Source organism: Rhinopithecus bieti, unplaced genomic scaffold, assembly GCF_001698545.2.
Source record: "Rhinopithecus bieti isolate Rb0 unplaced genomic scaffold, ASM169854v2 scaffold_7212, whole genome shotgun sequence".
NCBI lineage: Eukaryota > Metazoa > Chordata > Mammalia > Primates > Cercopithecidae > Rhinopithecus > Rhinopithecus bieti.
In genome coordinates this window covers 4898747-4911972 of record NW_016806198.1, presented here as the reverse complement: position 1 = coordinate 4911972, position 13226 = coordinate 4898747, and positions in this window count along the sequence as shown.

The following is a 13226-nucleotide window of genomic DNA, read 5'->3' as shown; positions in this document are numbered from 1 at the left end:
TGGATGCTCTCACAGACTGATGTTGAATGCCTGTGTCTTTTGCAGCTGCAGGGTGCAAGCTGCCTGTGGTTCTGCTATTCTGGTGAATGGTGGCCCCCTTCTCACAGCTCCACTAGGCAGTGCCCCAATGGGGACTCTGTGTGGGGGCTCCAACCCCACATTTCCCCTCTGACTGACCTAGTAGAGGTTCTCTGTGAGGGCTCCATCCCTGCAGCAGACTTCTGCCTAGACATCCAGGCTTTTCCATACATCCTCTGAAATCTAGGCAGAGGCTTCCAAGCCTCAACTCTTGCATTCTGTGCACCCACAGGCTTAACACCATGTAGAAGTCGGTAAGGCCTACAGCTTGTACTCTCTGAAGCAGTGGCCTGAGCTGTATCTGGGGCCTTTTGAGCTGAGGCCTCCCAGGATGCAGGGAGCATTGTCCAGAGGCTATGGAGGACAGCAGGGCCCTGGGCGTGGCCCACAAAACCATTCTTCACCGCTAGGCCTCCAGGCCTGTTATGGAAGGGGCTGCCATGAAGGTCTCTGAAATGCCTTCGAAGCCTTCTCCCCATTGTCTTGGCTAATAGCACTGGGCTCCTTTTTACTCAGGTAAATTTCTGCAGCCTGCTTGAATTCCTCCCCGTAAATGGGCTTTTTTTTTTGTACCACATGGCCAGGCTGCAAGTTTTTCAAACTTTTATGCTCTGCTTCTTCTTTATTTTTTTTAAATTTATTTATTATTATTATTTTGAGACAGAGTCTCGCTCTGCCCCCAGGATGGAGTGCAGTGGCGCAATCTCGGCTCACTGCAAGCTCCGCCTCCCGGGTTCACGCCATTCTCCTGCCTCAGCCTCCCGAGTAGCTGGGACTACAGGCACCCGCCACTGCGCCCGGCTAATTTTTTGTATTTTTTAGTAGAGACAGGGTTTCACCGTATTAGCCAGGATGGTCTCAATCTCCTGACCTTGTGATCCACCCGCCTCGGCCTCCCAAAGTGCTGGGATTACAAGAGTGAGCCATCACGCCCGGCCTCTGCTTCTTCTTTAAATATAAGTTCCAATTTCAGGTCACTTCTTTGGTCATCCATCTGAACATAAGCTGTTAGAAGCAGCCAGTCCACATTCTAAACACTTCATTGATTAGACATTTCTTCCCTATACCCTAAATCATCACTCTCAAGTTCAACATTCCACAGATACCTAGAGCAGGGGCACCATGCAGCCAGACTCTTTGCTAAGGTAGAGCAAAAGTGCCCTGTACTTTAATTCCCAATAAGTTCCTCATCTCCATCTGAGACCTTATCAGTCTGGCCATCTCTGTTCATATTACTATCAGCATTCAGATTGCAACCATTCAACAAGTTTCTAGGATGTTCCCTCATCTTCCTATCTTCTTCTGAGCCTTCCAAACTCTTCCAACCTCTGTCCATTACTGAGTTTCAAGCCACTTCAACATATTCAGGTATCTTTTTAGTAATGCCTTACTCATTGGTACCAATTTTCTCTATTAGTTCTTGCACTGCTATAAAAAAAATACCCGAGACTAGGTAATTTATAAAGAAAAGGTTTAATTGGCTCATGGTTTTGCAGACTGCATAGGAAGCATAGTGGCTTCTGCTTCTTGCGGGGCTTCAGACAACTTACAATCATGGTTGTAGGAGGTTAAAGGGAAGGAGGTGCATCTTACATGGCCAGAGCCATAGCAAGAGAGAGTGGGGGAGGTGCCACATACTTTTTTGTTTGTTTGTTTGCTTTTGTTTTTGAGACAGAGCTTCACTCTTGTTCCCCAGGTTGGAGTGCAATGGTGTGATCTCAGCTCACTGCAACCTCTGCCTCCCAGGTTGAAGTGATTCTTCTGTCACAGCCTCCCAAGTAGCTGGTATTACAGGTACGTGCCACCACACCTGGCTAATTTTGTATTTGTATTAGAGATGGGGTTTCTTCATGTTAGTCAGGCTGGTCTTGAACTCTCAACCTCAGGTGATCCACCCACCTTGGCCTCCCAAAGTGCTGGGATTGCAGATGTGAGCTCCTGCTCCTGGTCATGCCACATACTTTTAAACAACCAGAACTCATGAGAACTCACCATCACAAGGACAGTACCAAGCCGGATATCCACCTCCATGATCCAATTACCTCCCACCAGGCCCCACCTCCAACACTGGGGATTACAATTCAACTTGTAATTTGGGCAGGGACACAGATCTAAACCATATCAGCATCTATGTGGGTTAGAACTCCTGCCAGGCCCTCTGCCCCTAGGCTAAGTGCCCTTTGCTGGCTACCTTGTACCTAACTGAACCCTTGGTCCCAGTGGAATGGAGAGTGAACAGCTCTAAGACAAAGGATGACATGACTCAGTTGTTTGACTGAGATAGATGAGGAAGAGGAAGAAGTTAAGATGACTCCCTGGGTTTCTGGCTTGAGCAAGTATGAGCCTGGAGAAGCCATTCACAGAGACCAGAAACACCAGGGGAGATGTGGGCCTGGTGTCAGATGAGTTCAGATGCCTTGGGGACATGGCAACGGAAACACCTTGGAAATGTCCAATAGATGATTGGTTATATATTTCTGGAGCAGGAAAATATCTGATCTGGAGTGATCAGCATATTGTAGGTGGCATCTGAAAGCAGGGCACATATTTTACCTTCCGTAGATTAGAAATGTATTTCCTAAGATATAGTCATAAAAGTTCTAGACCAGTGGTTCTTAACCAAGATGATTTTGCCTCTAGGGAATATTTGGCAATATCTGGAGACATTTTGGTTAACATAATTGATGAGAGGGGCTATTGGCATCTGGTGGGTAGGGACCAAAGATGATGCTAAATATTTCACAATGCATAGGGCAGCCCTCTTAACAAAGAACTATGTTCACGTTATCAATAAAGTGATCTGACACATAAAGCAACAGTGAGATCTTAATGATTAAGCACTCAGTGTGTTACCTTGACAACTGAGATCATATCTCAAATCCCATTTCCCACCTGGGTGACCAGCTGAGAAATTTCTTGCTCACCCAGGCTCCAGTTTTCTTATCTTTAAAAACAGGCATAAATCAGGCCAGGTGTTGTGGCTCACAGCTGTAATCCCAGCACTTTTGGAGGCCGAAGCAGGCGGATCACTTGAGGTCAGGAGTTCGAGACCAGCCTGGTCAAAATGGTGAAACTCTGTCTCTACTAAAAATACAAAAATTAGCCAGGTGTGGTGGAGGGCATCTATAGTCCCAGCTACCCGGGAGGCTGAGGCAGGAGAATCATTTGAACCTGGGAGGCAGATGTTGCAGTGAGCTGAGATTGTGCCACTACACTCAAGCCTGGGTGACAAGAGCAAAACTCTGTCTCAAAAACATGTTTTTAAAGAGGCATAATTCATCTTTACCTCATTAATTTTGTAGGATACTTAATTACACATTAAAATGTGTATATAATAAGTATTCAGCCAATGTTAGTTTTTTCTCTTTTCTCTTACAAATCTCCTGCCTTAGAAATCTAATTTCCATGGGAAACTTGGGCATTCCAACCCTCCTCAACCAGGACCCAGGTGGCAGGTGGTGGCAGACGCAGTGGCCTTCAGACCTCACGTCAACTCTTGGCTGTACGGCAGGGCTCTCCAACACCTCTATTCAAAGACGCCTACCCCCCATCCTCCCTCAATCGCATGAATCTGTCTCATGCTCACCATGGCACTCAGCATGATGGTGTTTCTGTCTTTGATAGCTGGCCTGTTGCTTGCTTTCCCCACAAAGTGTCAGACCAGGAGGAAAAGGGACCTGTTTGTCTTAGAATCCTCTGTGCATAAAACACTGCCTAGAATATCATGGGCACTCGATACATATTTTGCACATGAAATGAATAAATACACAAATAATTCTGTCCCAGTTTAAAAACAAAACAAACAAACAAAAACCTGTCAGAGCAAAGCTATAGTCACAGCCCTCTGGAGGCGGGGGAGGTGGCCCATTGGCCACAAAGATCCTGCTGGGGTAGCACACACTTAGAGCAGGTCTAGATATAAGGCCAAGCTCCTGGAGCTCAGAGCCCTGGAGGGAGCTGAGAAGAAACTGTGGGAGGGAAGATGCACATAGCTTCACATACCTCAGAAGGTGCTGTTGGCCTGGTCTTCTTAGTGTAGAAGAATTTGGAGCTTGGCTCCTGCTTGGTGGAAACTAAAAGAGCACCCACAGATAAGTAAGCCCATTTCCTTGCTTCTCAGGAAAATACCCACGTCTGCAGAGGAGCAAGACCTGCCCAAGGCACAAGGAGAGGTAAGGAGAGGGAGGTACCAGGACTGCAGAAGGTTTAAAATCACATTTAATTGTTAGAAGGTCATTCCTACTGGCCTTTTCGTTCACACCCCTGTTACTAAAATTGCAGCATTGTCTTTCAAAACAGCCCCATGAATGCAGCATCCTTCAATCTATGGTGGCTCAAAGCTGTTTCTGAGTCTACCCAGGTCGCTCCAGTGTTGGCTATCAGGAAGCATTCTCCTCTGCCCAACTCTCAACAAGAACTCATTCATTCAAAAATAATTTCCTGAGCATCCCTCCTGTCTGAAGGATGTGGACACAGAGGAGTAAGATGCTGTCCATGACCTTGAGGAGTTCACAGTCCGGCAATGGAGGCAAACAGGGGGGACAGCTTCACGGTGATGGCAATAGGTGGAAAGACATTTGTGGGGTTTCTAACAACCACAGAAATCTTTATAGAGTTAGAGAAATGGAGGCAGTTGGTCTAAAGAAGCTTGTCTGGAATGCTCAAGTCAAAATGAGAAAGCTGAGAAAACACAGAGTGGCCTTTTAGGTGACTTGAGACTCTCTCATTATGCTGCCCACATAGTTTTCCCTTCTCCTCCAAGGCCCCAGGTAGAATTTTCCCTTCTCCTCCAAGGCCCCAGGTAGACGGGCCCCCTGAAGCCATGTCATGTGACTAGGCACGGAGAGCAGAAGTGACTGGTGGCACCTGCAGTTGGCATCTCCAGCGTCCACTCTGCAGGCTCCCCTTTCCTGCTGCAACACTGAACAGTAATGCTCCTGATGGTGGTGCCCCCACCAGCTTGGGCCCTAAAGGTAGGACAAGCGTGTGAACCCTCACCTGCTCCATGACAGTTACATAGGGAAAGTAAGAAATAAACTTTTATTGGTTAAAGTCACTGAGATTTTGTTTTTTCTTGAAGCATAATAGAGTGTGTCCTGACTGATAACCACCCAACCCCAAATGACCTTACTCACAAAGTCTACAATTTAACCCCTAGAAATTTCTTTTTTCAGGGTAAAGATTGATACATTTTATTGTATTAGTCAGGCTTAGCTAGTTTAGGCAACAACAAAAATTCCCTAATCTAAGATAGATTTATTTGGTGCTCAGATCAGAGTCAGATTTGAGTCACGCGGCTCTATTGCATACTGTACCTCTGCCATCAGGACACATAGCCTGTAAGGCTGCTGTAACAGGAGAAAAGGGAGGCAGCAGATTGACTTGTAACTGACAAAAGCCACTCTGCTCACAGTCCATTGGCCAGAAATAAACATATGGCCCCAAACTGGATCTGGGATGGTCAGTCTTACGTGTCAACTTGAATGGGCCACGAGATGCCCAGATTAAACATTCTTTTGGAGTTTGTCTGTGAGGGTGTTTTAGGATGAGATTAGCATTTGAATCAGCAGACTCAGTGAAGTAGATGGCCCTCCCCAGTGTGGGTGGTCACCATCCAGTCCATCCACTGCCTGCATAGAGCAAGGCAGAGGAATGGGGAATTTCCCCCCATTTTTACAGCATTACTGCTTGAGCTGTAACATCACCTCTCACCTTCTCCTGCCCTTAGAATAGGATTGACATCATTGGCTCCCCTGGTTCCAGGCCTTTGGACTGAAACTGGATCTTCAGCTTGCACATGGCAGATCATGGGAGTTCTCAGCCTCCGTAATCACATGAGCCATTCCTCGTAATAAACCTCTCTTCTCTCTCTCTCCATATATATATGTGTGTGTGTGTGTGTGTGTGTGTGTGTGTGTGTGTGTGTGTGTGTGTGTATGTATTAGGTCCTCTCCTGTGGACTCAGAACATGATCAATTTCCACACTGCCCCTACAGACAGCAGGTAGGAGGTATTCTTGGGCATTTGTCATGCTAAACTAAACGCCTTTTACCTGTGTAACCTCAAGAAAGCCCTATAACCTCTCTATGTCTCTGTTCCTATATCTGTAAAATGAGAATAACACTGCAATCAATCTAATAGGATTGTTGTGAGGAATCAATAAATTAATATATAGGAAGCATTTACAAGTCTCAGACACAGCCAGGCGCAGTGGCTCACTGTAATCCCAGCACTTTGGAAGGCCAAGTCAGGTGGATCACGAGGTCAGGAGTTCAAGACCAGCCTGGCCAAGGTGGTGAAACCTCGCCTCTACTAAAAATACAAAAATTAACCAGGAGTGGTGGCAGGCACCTGTAATCCCAGCTACTCAGGAGGCTGAGGCAGATGAGGCAGAGAATTGCTTGAACCCGGGAGGCGGAGGTTGCAGTGAGCCAAGATCGGACCACTGCACTCCAGCCTGGGCAACAGAGTGAGACTTCGTCTCAAAAAAAAAAAAAAAAAAGCTCCTGGCACACATTATACAACTGCCAGCTATTATTTTTATTATCGTTACTTACTATTATCTACCCATCTCCTGCCAAACCGTGTATGAACCACAGTCTGGCTAGTGTGAATTACATAGGTGTGCCACCCTACCCTGCATCCATCATTTGTTTACTGTACAACAAAAATTACTTCATATCCCACCCCACTTAAAAATGTGCTACTGAGGTCAAGCTAAGGGTATGAAAAAAAAAATGTGCCAATGGACATTCATGGAAGAAAAACAGTTGTTTATGATGACCTAAGCTCAGAACCTAGCTACATGTTACATAGGCACTCAGAAGGGCTTTTGTGCACACTTAATATTTCCTAAATGTTCTAGGAAGCATCTACAGTGTAAATTGAGAGAAGCTTGTGCTTTGTTTGGTCTGGAGTTCTTTCAAGAGTTTCTTGCTATTTGGGAAAATTACAACACTCACAGCAATTCTACTCATAGTCTTTGAATCACCAGCAAAACACGCCCAGGTTGGTCTGTGTTTATAAGTGTGCATTCCCAGTGGTTTCTTATTTATACGTGTTGGGAACCTGATTGTTTCATCATGTCTTCCAGTATGGTCATGCCCAAGCACCTGCATATTTAGAAATGTACTACAAATCATTTTTATTCCATTTCTCCTTTATATGAAAAAGTGCATCAAATCTATTGTCTTAAGATTATATATGTAAGGAGATCATAGGATCTACAATTTGGATTTCGGATAGTAAAGAATATCTACTTTACAAAGGGGAATGGAGTCATAAATTTATTTATTTTCTAGGAAATAAATGGGTCAGAAAGAGGAAGCTTGCACTGGCAGAGGGTGTGGTGGAATTCCAGGTATGTAAACAGCGTTTAGAGAAGTTAACCTATGCTCCTCTATCATTCTTCCCTAGCCTTCTGAACTGTATTTTCTTCCAGCTTCTAAGACACAGGCAGTATCCTTGCATCTTTCTCTTTTAAATTATCTAGAAATAATTACGTTTCTTGGTCCTCGTATCCCAGTGGGTTTGGGTTTGGGTTTTTTGTTTGTTTGTTTGTTTGTTTGTTTGTTTGTTTGTTTTAGAAGAAACAGCACTGGGTGAGGAGACAGAGGACCTCAGTTTGAGTCTTCGGCTTGTGACCTTGGGACACTGCATTTGTCTGCACCTCTGTTTCTTCATCTGCAAAAGTGAGAGCAATCATCTCATTTCTGAGAGGGGAGTGTTTTGAGCTCTGTAAGGGGCCACAGGAAAACAAGGCAGCAGCCCCAGGAGGGCCAAGACCACAGCCCCTGGAAAGAATAAATCACGCCTCCTGGAGAGCAAGGCTTGCTGGGAGGAGCTCAGGCTGGCTCTGCCCCACAGCAGGCCCTGGGACTCAAGTCTGCTCTCTGAGCCTCAGTTTCCCCACCTGCAAAGCAGGCACAGAGGCAGAACTAGATGAACTCTAAGGTTCTTTTGCCCACAGAAGCCCTGTAAAATTAATTTAAAGGTAGATTTGCCCATGGAAACGAGAAATATATTTATTCAGAAGAGATAGTTTCTGTGTGATGGTTTAATTTTGTGTCAACTTGACTGGGCCAAGGGGTTAATGCCCTGATTCACCATTTTTTTTCTGAGTGTATCTGTGCAGGTGTTTCTGGATAAGACTAGCATTTCATTGGGGGGACTTAGTAAAAGCAGCTGGCCCTTCCCAATGTGGGTGGGAACCATCTAATCCATCGAGGGCCTGAATAGAACAAAAAGGTAGAGGAAGGAGGGAAAGATTCATCCCTTTTGCTTCCTGCATGCCTGGTTGAGCTGGGACATCTCATCTTCTCTTGCCCTTGGACTGGGACTTATAGCATCAAATTCCCTGGTTCTCAGGCCTTCAGCCTCAGGCTGGAATTACAGCACTCACTTTCCTGGGTCTCTAGCTGGTGGATAGAAGATGGTGAGAATTCTCAGCCTCCACAACCACGTGAGTCAATTCCTCACAATCTTTTCATTAATTATATCTATATCTATATCTATATATCTTTCCTATTGGTTCTGTTTTTTTGGAAAACCATAATACATTCTATTCTAATGATGGAAAGAAGCTAAGCCCCAGTTGTTCCACATGTCTGGGAATTGCATTGGAAGAAATAATCTCCTAGTGGAAGGTGATGGTGGGTCATTTCCACATACTATGGAAGCTCCTAGACAAGGCACATTGTATCTGAGACACAGGCAAAGGGCTGTCACTCATACTCTGGGTTAGTACCAGGGACATGCATTCTCTCATTTGACTAACATATTCTCTCTCTAACCAGGCTCCGTGCTGGGTGCACCACTTAGGCCACACTAGGTCATCAGAGGAAGCAGATACAGAGAAAAGCTGAGCCCAGGCTCTGTGCTAACTGTGATGACTGAGGTAGCTCAGACAACAATGGCAGGGAGTATAGAGCAGCGTCACCTCACCCAGCCAGGGCACATAGATGTCAGGAGAAGTGCCAAGGAGGCATAATACTTCTAGATAAAGAGAAGGTTTGGGCCGGGCGCGGTGGGTCAAGCCTGTAATCCCAGCACTTTGGGAGGTCGAGACGGGCAGATCACGAGGTCAGGCGATCGAGACCATCCTGGCTAATATGGTGAAAACCCCGTCTCTACTAAAAAATACAAAAAACTAGCTGGGCGAGGTGAAGGGCGCCTGTAGTCCCAGCTACTCGGGAGGTTGAGGCGGGAGAATGACGTAAACCCGGGAGGCGGAGCTTGCAGTGAGCTGAGATCCCGCCACTGCACTCCAGCCTGGGCGACAGAGCGAGACTCCGTCTCAAAAAAAAAAAAAAAAAAGAGAAGGTTTGGAAAGCATGGTAGTTCCGGGCAGTGGGAACAGCCTGTGAAAAAGCATGGAAGCATGAGAAAATGTGGTGGGTTTTAGGAATGATTAATAATCATATCTGTCACGCATAAAATACAGGGTTTGGAAAATCTAGAATTGAGGCTGATTGAGTAGATAGGGGCTGGCCAGGAGGGCCCTTGTATACTCTCACAAGGAGTCATGATTGGCCTTTGGGCAATTGGGAGCCATTGAGGAATTAGAAACAGGAGGCTGACATAGTCAGATCTGTGTTTTCGAAAGACCTTGATGTCTTCCATTATGTGCAGAAGCACCAAGTCAGGGAGATAATGTGAGAGAGAATGAAAATTGAACCACGACTGTGGCTATGGGAGTCAATGCAAGATTGATCTGAATGATACTATAGGAGGAAGAAGAGAAAAGGGAGATTAGAGGGTAGTCTGGGTGGCTGCTGTCAGCAAGTCCTTGGGTAGGGAATGTTGCCCAGACATGTAGGGGATAAATGTAAGGCATCTGAAATATAAGATGATGATGGGCAACTGATATAGGACACTGTCACCTTAGTCTTTGTGCCAATCCTGAAAGTTGGTTGCTTTGGGATGTTGGATTTTCAGAGAGAAAGTGACTTGCCCAAGTTCATACCTCCAGGAATCCAGCTATGATTACAACTGCCCTATATTAACTGGGACCTGGAAGGACAGAAGTTTGAGAAGCCCTACCAGAAGCTCTCAGTGGTCTGCTGCTGTGCCATTGAAATGTATTTCAGCATCTAAGAGAGACTGCATTGTCCTCCTGGCAGCCCTGGACCAGACCCTGTAGCATGATGAGCTACTCTGGAAGAGGAGAGACGAAGTTCACTCCTCTGAGCAGCAGGGTCTTTGGTTGCCATGTGACTGAAGATGGGTAGAGATTTTGTTTTATAAACATAATAAAATAAAAAATAATAAAACGAGGTATGATTTCTTCCATGAAAAACCAAAAAGTCTCTCTCATAGTCTCCCAGTCTGAATGCCTCCTTCCTTCTCTCTTCCCTTTGGCTCCTAAATTCCTCATTCCTGCCAAATTGGTTGGTTGAGTTGGAAACATTAATTGTTTGCTCTGGTGGATGCCAAGGTTCCTGCCTGGCCTTCCTCATCTGACCCAAGTTCATGTGCCTTTCAAAGCCCAGCTTAGATGGCTCCTTTTCTTGGACCCTCCCTGCTACCCAGCCATGCCCCCACTGCACCCATGCAGCTAGCTGAGGTCAGTCACTGTCTCTTGAGCCCTCCTCAGCTCTGGGGTGACCCTCCTCCTCTCAGCACCTGCTCCCACAGGCTTCCCCCTTAGACTCTGAGAATCCTGTCCTGGAAGTGGGGGCCTGGTCTTCTCTGCCTTCATATCTTCCTTCCTAAAATGACTGCCACCAAAATGCTGAATCAATGGACAAATGGATGAATAAATGAGTGGATTTAAAAGATGCTAGTGAGGTGAACTGTCATGAACACACTATCTGTGAGACATTAAAAATGTCCTATTAAGTTATTTTTATAAAACACACATACCAAGCCCAAAGTATCCTTACAGTGCCCGAGTTTGTAAAGTGAAAAGTGAGTCTTCTTTCCAGCTCCCAGGATCACTCTCCAGATGCTGTTGCCCACAGGTGTCTTCTTCTGTTTCCAGACATTTCCCTTTTACATTGTTGACACAATAGGAGGCATGCTGCACAAACTGTTCAAATAAAAGAAATAAAATAAAAAGAAATATTTTCATTTCTTTTAACAATATCATGGAGATCGTTCCACATCATTTTCTATTCAGAGTTATGGAGTTCCTTTTTACATATATATAATAGTTTATTTGGCCAAGCTTCTATTGGAAGACAAGGATGACATGCCAATTAATATTCTCAACTCCTGGGCTTGTTATCCTTCATCCTCGCTAGAACTAGGTACTCTTTTATTCATTTTGGACCTTGCTGGTGACTTCTGGATGAAAGAGATGGTGGTGTCAATGTGCATTCAGCTGTTCTATTTTCATTGTATTTACTTAATAATTAATGTTTTTAAATACTTTCGCCAAACACTGTGAAAACATTTTAGAGGCAGGGACAATATCATACACAATTACTGCTCTCATGTGGCACTAAATTCATGTCTGAAATTAATGAGTAAATGAATATATGGGTGCTCGAATCTCGATGATATGAGTTGGAAAGGGTTGGCGAATATTTTCTGAAGCAAGGTCAGTGGCTTAAAAGCCCAATTGATTGAGATATTTCCTGCATTATATTCCACCAAATCACTGAAGCAATTCATTTAATCCACTTTCTATTAATGGCTGGTTAAGCTCCTTCCAATCCTTTACTATTGTAAACAATGTTGTGCACTTTTCCGAGTATTTTCCTATGAAATACCTCTAGAAAGTCCTAAATGACAAATGGCTGAATCAAAACGTTCACTGTTTTTAGAAGTTTTTGATATATATGTATATATATGATCGATTTTTTTCCTCTAGAAGATTTGCAGAAATTTTCTCTCCAACAGGGACCTCTGAATCTTTGTCACACATTGTTCGATCCTTGAGCAGGGACAAATCATGTGAAATGCCAACATGTGTTTCTTCAATTATTAATTCTGTTGAGCATACTTTTACATGCGTGTTGGTCATTTGTATTTCTTGTGTGAATTATTTGTTCATTTCCATGGTCCGTTTTTCCACTGGGATTTTGCTTTAGTTCTTTCCTGGCAGAATGTCACTGTGGGGTTTCCAATGAACTATGTCCCCTGGTGTGTGTGCCCTTGTTCCCATCCCCCTTGAATCTGGCCAGGCTGCTTGGGTGACTCACTCTAACTGGTAGAATGTGGCAGATGTAACATTGGGACAGTTACAGGGCTAAGCCTTCAGAAAGCCTGGCAGCATCTGCCTTTGCTCTGTTGGAAGCCAGCAGCCATGTACCAAGTCCAGCTATCTTCACAACCCCAGACTGTGAGAAGTCTGAAGCAGCCACATGGAGAAACCACGAGGAAGACTGCTGAGGCCCAGGTCAACAGCCTTGCGTGAACTCCTTGCAGCCAGCCATGTGTGTGAGCCATCTCAGAGGAGGTTCCCCCAGCCTCCCCTAGCCACCTGAGCTGCCATCCCCTGTCCACATTGTAGAATCAAGAGCAAATAAGTAAAACAACTGTCATTTCAAGCCACTAGTTTGGGGTAGTTTGTTACACACCAAACTACCATTAAAAACCCAAAACACTCACATTGTGTAAGAATTCTACAGATGAAGATTTATGTATTGAAGGTATTAACTGTCAGAAGTTAACTATCATGGTTAGATATCAAGGTAAGATCTAACCACGATTCATACAGTATATTGTGTGTGTGATGCTCTTTAAGTCTCTTTTAACCTGGAGACATGTCTCCAGCCTGCACGTTGATTGTTTTGTATTTTTGTACTGGTGGAGAGAAGCCAGAGGTCTCAAAGATTGTCTCCTCTAGAATTGTCTGCTGCCTCCTCATCCACTTGCAGTTGGTTTCCAGCTGGGCTTGGACATGGTCATTTTCAGAGCCAGATTTGGTCTGTGGTATGTCTTTATCAGCAGCCCATCTGCAAGTCACGATGAGAGGACTCAGAAGAAAGTAACCCTGCCAAAGCCTTAATTTCAAAGTCCAGCCCCCAGAATTGTGAGAAAATAATTAAATTTCTGTTGTTTAGTTCTGTGGTACGTTTTTACGGCAGCACAAGCAAACTAATATAGCAGATAATCCTTAACATACCCCCAGCATGCAGGAATTCCTTATTATTACATATTATAGGTGAAAGAGGTGAGGTTAGAACAGATTAACTCACCTG